The sequence below is a fragment of the Cervus elaphus genome, chromosome 5, assembly GCF_910594005.1.
Source record: "Cervus elaphus chromosome 5, mCerEla1.1, whole genome shotgun sequence".
Lineage (NCBI taxonomy): Eukaryota > Metazoa > Chordata > Mammalia > Artiodactyla > Cervidae > Cervus > Cervus elaphus.
Window position 1 is genome coordinate 48395071 of NC_057819.1, and position 13919 is coordinate 48408989.

Sequence of the window (13919 nt, forward strand, 5' to 3'; positions counted from 1 at the left end):
TTTGAAATGTTGTAAATTTATTAAAGCAAAGCAAAATGACAGATTTTTTTTTCATGAAATCAAGTGTCTTTACTCCAATCCCAGTGAGTTTGAGAAATATCAAATTTATTCCTTTCTTTCTAAAAAAATATTAGCATATATTATGTCAGACAATGTTAGATTGACAGAATTTCATCAATAGATAAATAAAAGATAGATGAGGTTAGTCTCTCCATATATTACCATATATGTCCAAAAATTAGAATTTGTGAAACACATCACACATTCAACCACCAAATAGATTATTTTGAGCAAGTTTACATTTTTAACCTCATGCAATAACTATGATTAATATAATTTGCATAGGTTTTTTCTGTTGTGTGCCTTTGTGTATATGTGTATATATATCACATTTTAAAATTTGTAACTAAATTATGAAAATAAAATAATGCTCCATGATTTCTTTGATTTACCATCAAGGAATTTTTTGCTAAATTCTATTTAGTAAAAAAGCAAACACAAAGAATTCTCATTAATCAAGGTAAGCTCAATTAAACTCTATAAAGTCACTAGGAACACTGAGGTAGTGAATACTTAACTACCGTTCTTAGAGAAAATACAAAGTTAGTTTCCTCTGAGCCTCTGTCACATTTCTGACAATTGATCAATACATAACCTCTTTTGTATGTGTTTCTGTTTAAAGACACCTTATTTACTATATATTATTCATTCATTTACACTAAACCTATGGCCACCAGCACCATCATTCTAGCCTGAAAATTAACATTATCTAACACAAATCTTCTCCATAGGCACATCACCGCATACTAACCCTTAAGGACACTAGAAGGCAATGTATGCCTTCTTCACTATGTTTGAAGGCAATGTAAAGCAAGAAAATCATCAACAAAAAAGCAAACAAAAATGTGGCACTAATAATAACATAGAAAGGACATTTGTTTACTGTATGAAAGCCAAAATCAAGCAGTAGCCAAAGTGTGAAGCTAGGAGTATGCCTGAAGAATTTTCTGAAGAGCAAGGAGGGAATAAAAGCTGGAGGATACTTGAGAGAGAGGGAGCGGCAGAGGAGGTCAGGAAAGTAATGCAAAACCAGTCCTCCTTGGTCTTCAGGGTCCTTGTAAAGATTCGTGTTTTCACTCTGACATTAAATAAGTCATTGCAGAACTGACATTTCAAATCAAATTCTCTAATAGTTTATTTGTGAAGAGACAAAAGTAAGAGGGAAGGATGATGGTCAAAAAAACAAAGAAAAAACAAAAAAATGAAAGAAGAGTCCAGAAATGAAATGGTTCAGACCTTAATGATAGCAATGGAAGTGGTGAGAACTGGTAACTCTAGATATATTTTAAAGATACTGGATGTGGAGCATGAGAGGAGAAAAGGTAATTAGTTGTCTAAACATTTTTAGTGAAAGCAACTAGAAGCATAATCAGGAAAACCCTAACCTTTATTACTAAGATGGGGAAAAAGGCAGGAGGAGCAGATATTTTGGAAGGGATGCATTAGTTCTGACAAGCTAGATTTGAGGTGTCAGTGAGATATGGGGATGTTACAAAGGCAAATACATACATGGCCTGGAATTCAGAAAAAAAGATCTAAGCAGGAAATTTAAATGCGGCAGTTGTCAGCAAATACATGGTATTCAAAACCAGTATAGAGGAAAATGGACCAAGCACAGAGCTCTGGGTTGCAGTAATGTGAAGAGGGCAGGACAAGAGTGAAAACTTCAAAGGTGACTGAGAAGGAGCTACTAGTGAGGGAGGGAAAAAAATAGGAGAGAGAGGTGTCCTGACATCCAAGGGAAGTAGTGTATCAGAGTTGAGTATGTTAAATTGTGTCAAATACTAATAAATCAATTAAATTAAGAAGGAAAACTGATATGAAATTTGACAGTGCAGAAATAATTGTGGATACTTTTGTGGAACTCTAGGAGCAAAACCTTAGCTGGATTGGATTTAAAAGAAAAGAAAATGTGAGAATTCGGAGATGCTTAGCAGACAGTTATTTTTTAGATTTTTACAATAAATGGAAACAGCTATGGCAGCTACCAGTTCAAAAACAATAATGTTTTGAAAAGATGTGGCAGTAACTTTATGTTTTTATGATGAAGGAAACTGCTCATAGACAGAAAATAATTGCTGATGTAGAAGAAAGCCCAAAAGTATTCCTGGGGTTATGTATTGAAATACAAAGGGTAAAGGGAAGGAAGAGTGTCCAAAACAGAAATTATTGAATTTAGGCAGAATCATTGTGGATATTTTAAGTATTCTACTATGCAAGAATACAATATCATTGGATACCTGTAAGTAGGAATGTGTGGCTGTGGGAGGGTGTATATTCCTTTGTTATTGCTTTTATTTTGACACTGAAATAAGTAGTGTGTACACCAACTGAATTGAGTTGGTATGAATAAATATGAGATTTGATGATAAACAAGCAGGTATAAAAGAGTCCCATAGTTGGGGGTGGGGTGTGGTGCTGGTGATTGAATAAGTAAAAACTGTATCTCTGTCTGATATTTTTATGGATTTTTTGAACACTATTATTTTGAATTAAATTAATACCAATCAACATATATATATGTATGTATATATATATACATATATCTTTTCAGTCACTTTTAATCACACATTTGCATGTGCAAAAGAGGTGAATAAGTGTGTTTAATCAGGGTTTTATTTAATTTGCCAATATGTAAACAAAGTACAGAGGAAACAAGAGCCAGTATTGTGTATTTATTCACCATCAAATTTTACAACAGTATGGTGATTTTCTTCAGGTATAATTTATTAAATTTGACATCCAAAAAAGCCTCCCTATATAGCTAGGAGCTTTTTCCATTTCATTGAAAGATCCAGAGATACAAATAGCTTCCAAATGATGGTTTAGTTCTAGTATCTCACATTGCCCCTAGTTGATGCTAATTTATCCTAGCAAATTAATCCCTATAGTGCACAATTTTACAAATAGTATCATTTACCAATTGAAAAATCATACATGTCTTTAAGTGAAAGAGAAAATTACAAGAAGTTTTGCTTTAAATCCTATTAGCAGAGAGTTTTGAACCTCCTTTGTTCATGTTACTTTCCACATAATTTTGTGGAAATACATAATTTCAATGACAGAAATTAATACTGTTTATGTAGTGATAAATGCTTAAGAAAATATTAAAATATTTATTAATTTTGCATGCTTTAAAAACCTGAATGATTTGTTAATAAATTATTAATTTATTGATAATAAATAAATCTGTTTAATAATTCTCTAGTTTCTAAAATAACTATTTTCCATTCAAAGTCCTTCACTAATTTCTACCTTTATCTTCACTTATGTTCCACATGACATAGATAAGCTGATGATGACAAATGCATTTATTTCTCTAGTAATGACTCTCTTCTGAGTTTGAAATTCATATATTCTACTTGCTCTTAAGTCTTTCTTGATTTTTATTTGGATATTTAATAGGACATTCAAATACAATGTCTCCAAATGTCTTGTTTCAATTCTACCACGTTTCAGTGTCAGCTTGCTCCTTCCTTTCCTTTGTATCATAGTAAATTGCACCATTATTCATCCAGGGGCTCATTCCCAAACACGAGAATCTTTGATTTTCCTCCTTCTAAAGCTCCAATCCATCATCAAATACTGTCAGTTCTACCTTCAAAATACACCCTCAATCACATAATCTCTCATTTCAGAGAGTTCTATACAACTCCTTATCTGGAGTGATCCTTTTATAGTACAAAACTCTCCTATAGCTTCTCATCAAAGTTAGAAAAAGGTCTAAACTCCTACAGTGCCCTGCATGTACCTTACATAGGAACTTTGCTCTTGAGATTATTTTCACCAGAGAAACTCTTCCCAAAGATCTTCTCACTGTCTCACGTAAGTAGTTTTCAAATGGTGTTTTCTCAGAGATGTCTTTTGTAACTTTCCCATGTAAAATAGTCACCAGCCTTATCTGTCTCTCTCACCTCAACCTTCTTTCATATTTTTTTCTTCTAGTTCCCATTTTACCCTCAGATCCTACTCTCCTACCCAAGTGCTCAGATTTGCTATTTTAACTTTGATTTAACACACACACACAACCTTGGAGTTACTTGTATTCATTTCCAGCTTCCCCATCCAAAAAAAGCTTCATGACAAGGAGTTTGATTTACTTGTTCACTGTTCTATCACCAGGATAGTGTTTTACACCTATATATGGAAAATGCATTATAAATATTTATTCAAAGCAAGGGGAAAAACAACTAAAGGAGAGAAAAATAGGAAGAGAGAAAAAGAAGGAATGCATGGCAAAATTGGAATTCTGTGGTATGATGATGTTTCCAAATATCGGACTTTATTTCAACATGGCTCTAACTGAGGAAATTCAAACAACAAAGAGTCCTCTTTGCTAAACTATCATGGTAGGAACTAACCAAAAAGGACTAAATTAACCAAAAGAGGAAACTTGTATCCAGTGAGGCATTTGGAAATTTGTGGGATCCTTTTGGTGTCTTATGAGGATGAGGAATCACTGGTATTTAATGTATATGGGCTTGGCCCTCCTGCGGGTCAGAAACAGAGGTTTGTCATGCACATAGTAAAATGATCTGGTATGCACACTAACGTATTTAACATAAGATAAACTTTATAAATATGTCAACCTAGAACTAAACTTTTTGCATAAACAATGTTTTTGGAAGTACTTTTTATTGATGTAATTTTCCAATAATGTGACAACTGTGCAAATAAAGAAAAGTAATATTTTTAGCATAATAAATAATCATTGTTACATATTTCCCAAAACCCACATCACTGATGGCATTGTCACTCTTGTTATTGAACTACATGTAGAAGTTTCAATTGCTTATTCAATATAATGCAAGGGTCTCGAGTTTTTCCATTCTTGTCCATACCAAAGATATGGCCAAGAATCTGATTATTGATGTACACACAGATCATTATATTATTTTTGTAGCTGTGAGGCTAGATTATAATTTCTCTGGTTATCATTGCACAATAAGAGACTCACTGCATGTGGGAGTGGGTCTGATAGGATAGAAAGAAATGGTCCATCATTGAACTTGTTAAAAAACAGATATTTCTATTTATTGTTTCTCCTCATGAGATATATTTCATCCCTTCATCATCTTATAAAGTGAATGTGGTAATAACAATGAATTGCCATGTTTTTTAATGTGTTCTGCCAGTCATGTTCATCATTCCTAATCCTGCCAACATGTGTAAAAGTACTTAGGGTACTGAAGATGAAGGACATGCCTTATCCAAAGGCCACAAGGTGAATAATCATGACACAGGTTTCAGATTCTTGTCTGTATTCCTCTTTGCAGACATGAACCCTGTATTTGGATGCTCCATAGCACATTTCAAAGCGCTTTACATTTATTTCACAAAACATCACTTGAAGCTCTTCATGGGGAAAAAAAATGGGGGTGAAGATTATGTTAATACTCATTCAGGCTGAAATGACAACTCTGCCCTATGGCAAGTGGAAGCTGGTGCATGCTGCATGTCTTAGGGAATTCTGGTCTGGATCACCTGTGTTCTCTTCATATGTGCCTGCATGATGTGTCATCGGTACCTTCACTTCAGCATTTCCTTTCAGCAGATGCTGGGCACTGAGACACATGCTTCTACAATAGGTGCCAACAACACCTGTAATTTTTTATCATAATGAACCTTAGTCAAGAAGGAAAATTCAATTAAGTAAAATCATCCAATCTGAGTATAAAATTCAAAAAATTCAGCAAATTAGGTAACTTTTTGAATTAAGCAATCTATTAAGATATTTTATCAGTTCTGTTCAAAGTAATGTTATAATCTTAACTATGTATGTCACATATTGATAGGACTATATTTAATTTCCTTAAAGATAAAATGATTGATTCATTAACAGCTGAATTTGGAATTCAATTCTCAAAACTGATTCAAAACTTAATTATTATTAGCTGTTTTTTAGCTGGTACATTTTAAATGGTTTGGAATATTACTTTTAAAAATCAGACTTTTATGTGTAAGTTGTGTGTGTTAATCCCTCAGTTGTGTCCAACTCTTTGTGACCCCGTGGAATGTAGTCTGCCAGCCTCCTCTGTCCATGGAATTCTCCAGGCAAGAATACTGGAGTGGGTTGCCATTCCTTTCTCCAGGGGATCTTTCTGACCCAGGGATCGAATCTGGGGCTCCCACATTGCAGGCAGATTCTTTACCATCTGAGCCACTAGGGAAGCCCCATATGTAAATTAGGAACTTAAAATTATTATTTTCAAATAAAGCAATGGAAAGAAATTATCTCTGTATTGATTAGACAAATGATAACATTTAAAGGTATACAACTGTATTGTTGGTGAAACAAGAAAATATAATCCTTTAAATTTTGTCAGTCTTTCAGTTTGAAAATGTGACAGTAGTTGTAAATCTTGTTGACATGATTTCCCCATCCCCTGGCAAACTTGTAAACTAGTATCTGAACAGCCAACACTGCTGGCTCTAGTTTACTCTAGTTTCCTTTGTGCCTTAGAGGATACATCTATTTTTATTTCAGTCACTCTAACTAATGAGTTCATATAACCAAGTATGAAGAAGATGACAGCGCTGATTATATTTATTAAAGGCATATGCATATAGTATACTTTATACATATATGTTGTGAGTACATACATACACATATATACACAAACATATATAAGTATATAGTCTTTGAAAAGAGAAATTATTCTTTTTATGGTAAGAATTCTTAAATATTTTAGGATCACTAGTAACATGGATAGATTTTTCTGACATGGTTTAGGCTGAATAAAGTTATCTTTCTCTGGTCTTTGAAGAGATTAGTTTTGGGAATAGAAAGAACCTACAGGCTATCTAACAGATTTTCACTACCTAAGAAGCTGCATGGACTCCGGCCTTATTACATCAATGATTTCACGTTAAAGTTTATTAAGACCTTAGTGTACCAGATGTCTTCTGATATATGTTAGCTCAGATAATAATATTTGTCCTGAAATTCAGGGAACAAGTCTAAAAAAATTAATTTTTGATAACTCTACTTATTTTCTGTTGAATCTATTCACAATAATGCTTTCAATTGAAAGAAGAGAGTAGGATTGAGGGAACAAAAAAAGATGAAAGATTCTATATCTTCCTGACCAGGTTTGGCTGCTGATGACCTCTTGTTCTTTCTCTGATTTTCCATTGTTCCACAAGAGCTTGTGCAGATCAGAATTCTCTAGTATCTAGTATCTGTCAAGTAGCATTAATATTACCTCTTATCTCTTATGACACTGACCTACAATAAATGGCAGCTAAAAACTACACAGCTCAAGCTCAAATGGTATTTTGAATAATCACAGTTTGAACATCAGATACTTTAAAATATTGAATCCATGCAAATCCTAGATCAGGGAACATTTTCTGGTATGGGATATTAATAGATGCTCTGAATATGTGAGTGATAGTTGTTGATAAGACTCAATTGAAAAATAGTCTTGAGAAGGTTTTCTTTTTAACCTAATATTAAATGTCCCTGTTTATTTCTTGTAATATGGTTTGACTTGAAATTTATTTTATTAATGTAGATATATTAGCTTTCTTTGTTTAATGTTTGCATAAAATTATCTTTATATCATTTTACTTTCAAACCATTTGTGTCTTTATATTTAAAGTGCATACCTCTTAGTAAAAGATGTAACTATGTCTGGCTTAAATTATTATTATTTATTTAATATTTTAATTGACAATATATACATTTTAATTAAATCACTAATTCTATTTATATCTGATGTAATTAAAATGTAATTGCACTTCTATTTACCATCATCCTACTGCCTATCTACCATCATTTATCTATCTATATGTATTCACTTATTTTTCTGTTTCTGTTTATCTCCTTTTCTTCTCTTAGATTGATCAACTACTTTTTAAAAATTTCACTAAAATTCTTTTCTGCTATACCATTCTATGTATATTTTGTTACTGCTCTTATGATTATTCTAGTATCCTTAATTTATCAGAGTATAGAGTTGATATTTTAATGCTTTATACAAAATATAAGAACCTTGTAACAATAGGACTGCATTTACTTCAAATTTGTTGTGCTATGGCCATAACTTTTACATCTACATGTGCTATAAACTTAACCATAAAATGTTATATTTTGCATTAAACTATCAGCTGAATATTAAAGTAATAAGATAAAAACACAAAGTTAGTCTTTCTCACTTATCTAACATATTTACCTCTTTAGTGTCTTGATTCTGTTCTTTGATCAGTTCAAGCTTAAGTCATATGCCTCTGAACACTTCCCATAGCAACTTTTGTGGTGCAGGTCTTCCAATGACAAATTGTTTCATCTTTAATTTTCTAAAAATATTTTCAGTTTACATTTATTTTTGAAGGCACTTTGACTGGATATAGCATTTTTGTTTTTGTTTGCCTGTTTGTTTCTCCGGGAAATGCCTTAAAGACATTGGTCATTCTGTGCCAGCATATGGAAATTCCCCAATGGCTGAGTAGTAAAGAATCCGCTTGCAATGTCAGGGACACAGGAGACCGGGTTTGATCCCTGGATCAAGAAGATCCCCTGGAGGAGGAAATGGCAACCCACTCCAGTATTCTTGCCTGGAGAATCCCATGGACAGAGGATCCTGGTGGGTTGCAGTCCATGGGGTTGCAAAGAGACACTATTGAAGCAACTTAGCATACACACATATGCCAACATTTGTTTTTCTTTCTGATTCTTGAGATTTCCACTGTTATTTTTACCATTATTCTCCTATATTTAATGTGTCACTTTTTATTTGGCTTTTTTCAATTTATTTATTTTTCTCTCTCCTTTTAAGCAATTTAATTATAATATGTCTACTGTTATTTTACTTTCATTTAGAATGCTTTAGATTTCTGAGCTACATAAATCTGTATTTTGTTTTCCTTCATGTTTTGGGCATCTTTGTCATTAATTCTTCAAATATATATATATATATATATATGTATATATATATATATACATACACACACACTCATATTTTCCCTTTCCTCTCCTGGTGGAGAGGAAATACACACATATAATAGACCTATTGCTTCCTGACATCCTATTTATTCACTTTTTTCAATTTGTTTTTCTCTCTGTATTTTATATTGGATATTTTTTATTGATCTACCTCCAAGGTTACTGTACTTTCTTCTGTCATCTTCAATATCTTATTAGTCATAGTAAATAAATTTTAATTTCTTAAAGCTTCAATTTTGTTGTTTTAAATATTTCTATTTTATTATTTGTTAAGATATTACTTTCTTTTGGTATTTGAACATATAAAATCTTTAAAATCCTGCAGACTTTTTTTTTTTTTTAATTTTTTTATTAGTTGGAGGCTAATTACTTCACAACATTTCAGTGGGTTTTGTCATACATTGACATGAATCAGCCATAGATTTACACTTATTCCCCATCCCAATCCCCCCTCCCATCTCCCTCTCCACCCGATTCCTCTGGGTCTTCCCAGTGCACCAGGCCGGAGCACTTGTCTCATGCATCCCACCTGGGCTGGTGATCTGTTTCACCATAGATAGTATACATGTTGTTCTTTTGAAACATCCCACCCTCACCTTCTCCCACAGAGTTCAAAAGTCTGTTCTGTATTTCTGTGTCTCTTTTTCTGTTTTGCATATAGGGTTATCGTTACCATCTTTCTAATTTCCATATATATGTGTTAGTATGCTGTAATGTTCTTTATCTTTCTGGCTTACTTCACTCTGTATAATGGGCTCCAGCTTCATCCATCTCATTAGGACTGGTTCAAATGAATTCTTTTTGACGGCTGAGTAAAATTCCATGGTGTATATGTACCACAGCTTCCTTATCCATTCATCTGCTGATGGGCATCTAGGTTGCTTCCATGTCCTGGCTATTATAAACAGTGCTGCGATGAACATTGGGGTGCATGTGTCTCTTTCAGATCTGGTTTCCTCAGTGTGTATGCCCAGAAGTGGTATTGCTGGGTCATATGGCAGTTCTATTTCCAGTTTTTTAAGAAATCTCCACACTGTTTTCCATAGTGGCTGTACTAGTTTGCATTCCCACCAACAGTGTAAGAGGGTTCCCTTTTCTCCACAGCCTCTCCAGCATTTATTGCTTGTAGACTTTTGGATAGCAGCCATCCTGACTGGTGTGTAATGGTACCTCATTGTGGTTTTGATTTGCATTTCTCTAATAATGAGTGATGTTGAGCACCTTTTCATGTGTTTGTTAGCCATCTGTGTGTCTTCTTTGGAGAAATGTCTGTTTAGTTCTCTGGCCCATTTTTTGATTGGGTCATTTATTTTTCTGGAATTGAGCTGCAGGAGTTGCTTGTATATTTTTGAGATTAATCCTTTGTCTGTTTCTTCATTTGCTATTATTTTCTCCCAATCTGACGGCTGTCTTTTCACCTTACTTATAGTTTCTTTTGTAGTGCAAAAGCTTTTAAGTTTCATTAGATCCCATTTGTTTAGTTTTGCTTTTATTTCCAATATTCTGGGAGGTGGGTCATAGAGGATCTTGCTGTGATTTATATCGGAGAGTGTTTGGATTAAAGATCTAAATGTAAGACCAGAAACTATAAAACTCCTAGAGGAGAACATAGGCAAAACACTCTCCGATATAAATCACAGCAAGATCCTCTATGACCCACCTGCAGACTTTAACATCCTGCCTGCTAATTTCTATCTCTAGTTTATCTTGAGACTTGTATTTATTTATTTTCTTTTGTCCATGACTCATATTTTCCTACTCCATTATATATATAGTCATTTTTTATGGCTTACTGGACATTTTGGATGATATATTGTTGACCGTTGATTCCTCTGTCTTTCACTGAAGAGAACTGATTTCTGTTCAAGTAGACAGCAAGATGTTTGGCTGCTTGCCTTTAACTTGAATTTAAAGCTCTTGAGTTTAGAGCTTTTGAGGAGTCTGTTTCAATTTTGCCCTACTTTTCCATTGACTCTATAGATTTATAATGCAGTCTTTACTTGTTAGGCAAAGTTCTTCTATGATTTCACTGGGAAGATTGATGTGTTTTCCAAGACCTTATATGTTGAAGATAATTGACCCTCCATGTTTAAGATATTTGAACTAACCTTGCATTAAGTAGCTGCTAAATTTCTATTCAACTTGTTCATGTTTTGAGATGTGGTTTTCCACTCAGATCCATGATATCTCATTTAGGAATTAGCCAAAGATTTGATAGGAGATTATATATAGGTTTGGATCTTTCATTAATTTTTTGGAAACTATTCAAAAGAAAGTTGACTATATTTAAAATTCTGATTTTTAAGAATTTTTCTTATGAGAATTTTAGGGAATATTTCCCCCATATATGCAGAAAGGCATATATGAATATATAATACATTGTGTATATTTTTTCCCTATACAGCTATATCATTGTCTGAAATATTCACCATATTTGAAGAAAATCCTGTGGAAGTTAAATTTTTTTCTTTTTTATAGAAATGACTATTAATAAATAAGGAAAATAATTTCAGAGGTATATGGATATTTTATATACATATAGTTTCATAAATTCACTGTATTTAAGATACCAGTAAATTCTTTAAAAACATATATATATATATATAATATCTATAAGAGTAATCTTTATTACTTTTCAAGTTCTCATTTTGATATTGTACAGTTTCAACCAGTAGTCTTGGACCATTTAGTAGATAAAAGAAAGTTGATACTGATTGACTCCCAAAATCCAAATTTAGGCTATACCCTAAATATCCTTTCCTAATTGGTCTTTGGATTCAGATGTCTTTTCATATTAAAAAGCACACAGAATGATTATTATTCTTATAATCCTAGACAAAACCATAATTTGTTTTCCATCTGGAACTGAATATTAGTTCTAATAGTGCTATAAAAACAGGTAAGCTTCCTGTGAAAGTCCCATTTAATATTAAAATTAAATATTGAGTTTATGGCAACACCTTGAATGATTTCTGCAACCCTAGCATAGAAAAAGGACCTCCACATTCGTGATGCTCATGAGTATCTCCGTGATCTGGGTAGAACATCTTTAAGAAGGGAGAAAAAATGTTGCAGACTTTCATTGGTAATAAATGCTATTAATTTCCTGCATGAACCAGACTCCCTATTTTTCTCAGATTCCATTAAATAATTTATCCCTTTTCCCTTCTGCTGTATCAATCTAAACTGTTATAAAAAGTTAACCTACTTTCTCATATTTTTTTGCCTTTCTGTCTCTATAGTGTGAAACTTGAATTTGCTAAAGGTTATTATTTGTTATATGATACAATTAGGAAAAAGAAAAGGAGAGATTAAAGAAGAGAATGAATCATTTTCTATAGAAGTAATGGTATGCAAAATCTAAACTCCAGAAGTATTTATAAGGAGAGAATCTCTTTGACCACCTGCTCTGTGGCTACTATTGTGTAAGAAAGTCCTCTAAGGATGCCCACAGCTATCCCTGAAAACAAAAGCAAAAACTGATCCTCTCGTAAGTATTTAAATTATCTTATGACCTCCATTTTGGTTATGTTCTGGCTTAAGTTCCTACAATAAATACTGTTACACAAAATGCAAAAAGCTACTAATTTTTGAAGCTTTCAGATAAGATATATTCTATTTAAAAAATTAACAAAGCAAGATATGGTGGAAATAAGAAAATAAAGAGAGCTATGTAATAGTAACAAAGTGGTATCAGGAGGAAACATAAAAAATTAGTAAAAAAAAGTAGAATAATGATAAAGATAATTAGCAGAGCCAATGTAAATAGGTACATTGTCAGAGAACCTTCCCTTCAAACTGTGTCAATAGATAATAAAAAGCTGAAAAGTTAGGCAAATCACCAATTTCTAAAGGAGATTTACCAGTTCATGAAATTACAACAAACTAACCAACCAAAGCCAATTAATAAAGTCTATTAAGAATTGTTTCAGGCAAATGATTTTAATGATTTTTATAAACTGATGATACATATGTAATATTTTCTCACTCCCTAAATATGGAACAACTTCTGACGCTCTGATTCTTACATCCAAATATCATTTCTACTTGTATGAACTTTTGTAAACTGTTTATTAAAAATTTCAAAACTGTTTAGTCATAAATACTTAGTTTATAAACTATTCTCTGTTTAGTCATAAATATTTAATCATAAACATTTTTTATTATTTTTCTTTAAAAATTACTTATTATCTATGGCATCAGACTCTTTATATTCTATATAGACTTGAGCCAATGAGAAATTATATAGTGTTCAAATTATATTATATTATGTATTTACTTATCATCTTGGTTCTTTAAAGCACAAAATAATGAAAATATTTTTATATGTAATTTTCTAATGTATGCAACAATTTTTTTTATTATTTCTCCTTGGATTTCTGAATAGTTACATCAATTAACCAATATCTATAAAAGGATAACTCAAGTTCTAGAAAGAAAAAGATTCCCTGAAGTATTAAATAACTATATTTTCAATAGTCTCCTTAAAGTTGCTATGAATTTTTCCACTTTGGCTGCAACTCATCTCCATATTCATTTCTGGAAATCCTTCACATATACTGCTTTTCCCTCTTATGTGTTGATTAGAACACAAAGGAGAGCATACTTGAATTTCATTAGATGATTTATCAGTAACTGTCTCTTTCTAAACTATAATCTATTTAAAATCAGATACATGAGTTTGGTTTTTGGTGTGTGCAGTTCTTTATATTAAATGAATACCTAAACTTTAATTAAGTGCAGTGCTCCTTCCTGGTTAACCAAATGCTGAAAGTAAGTATTTTGAATCAAAACTAGGGATACAATTAGAATAATGAAGTCAACATTTACCATATAAAATGGAATTTTATGGCACAGTGGTAAAGAATCTGCCTGCCAATGCAGGAGACACAAGAGACGCAAGTTCGATCCC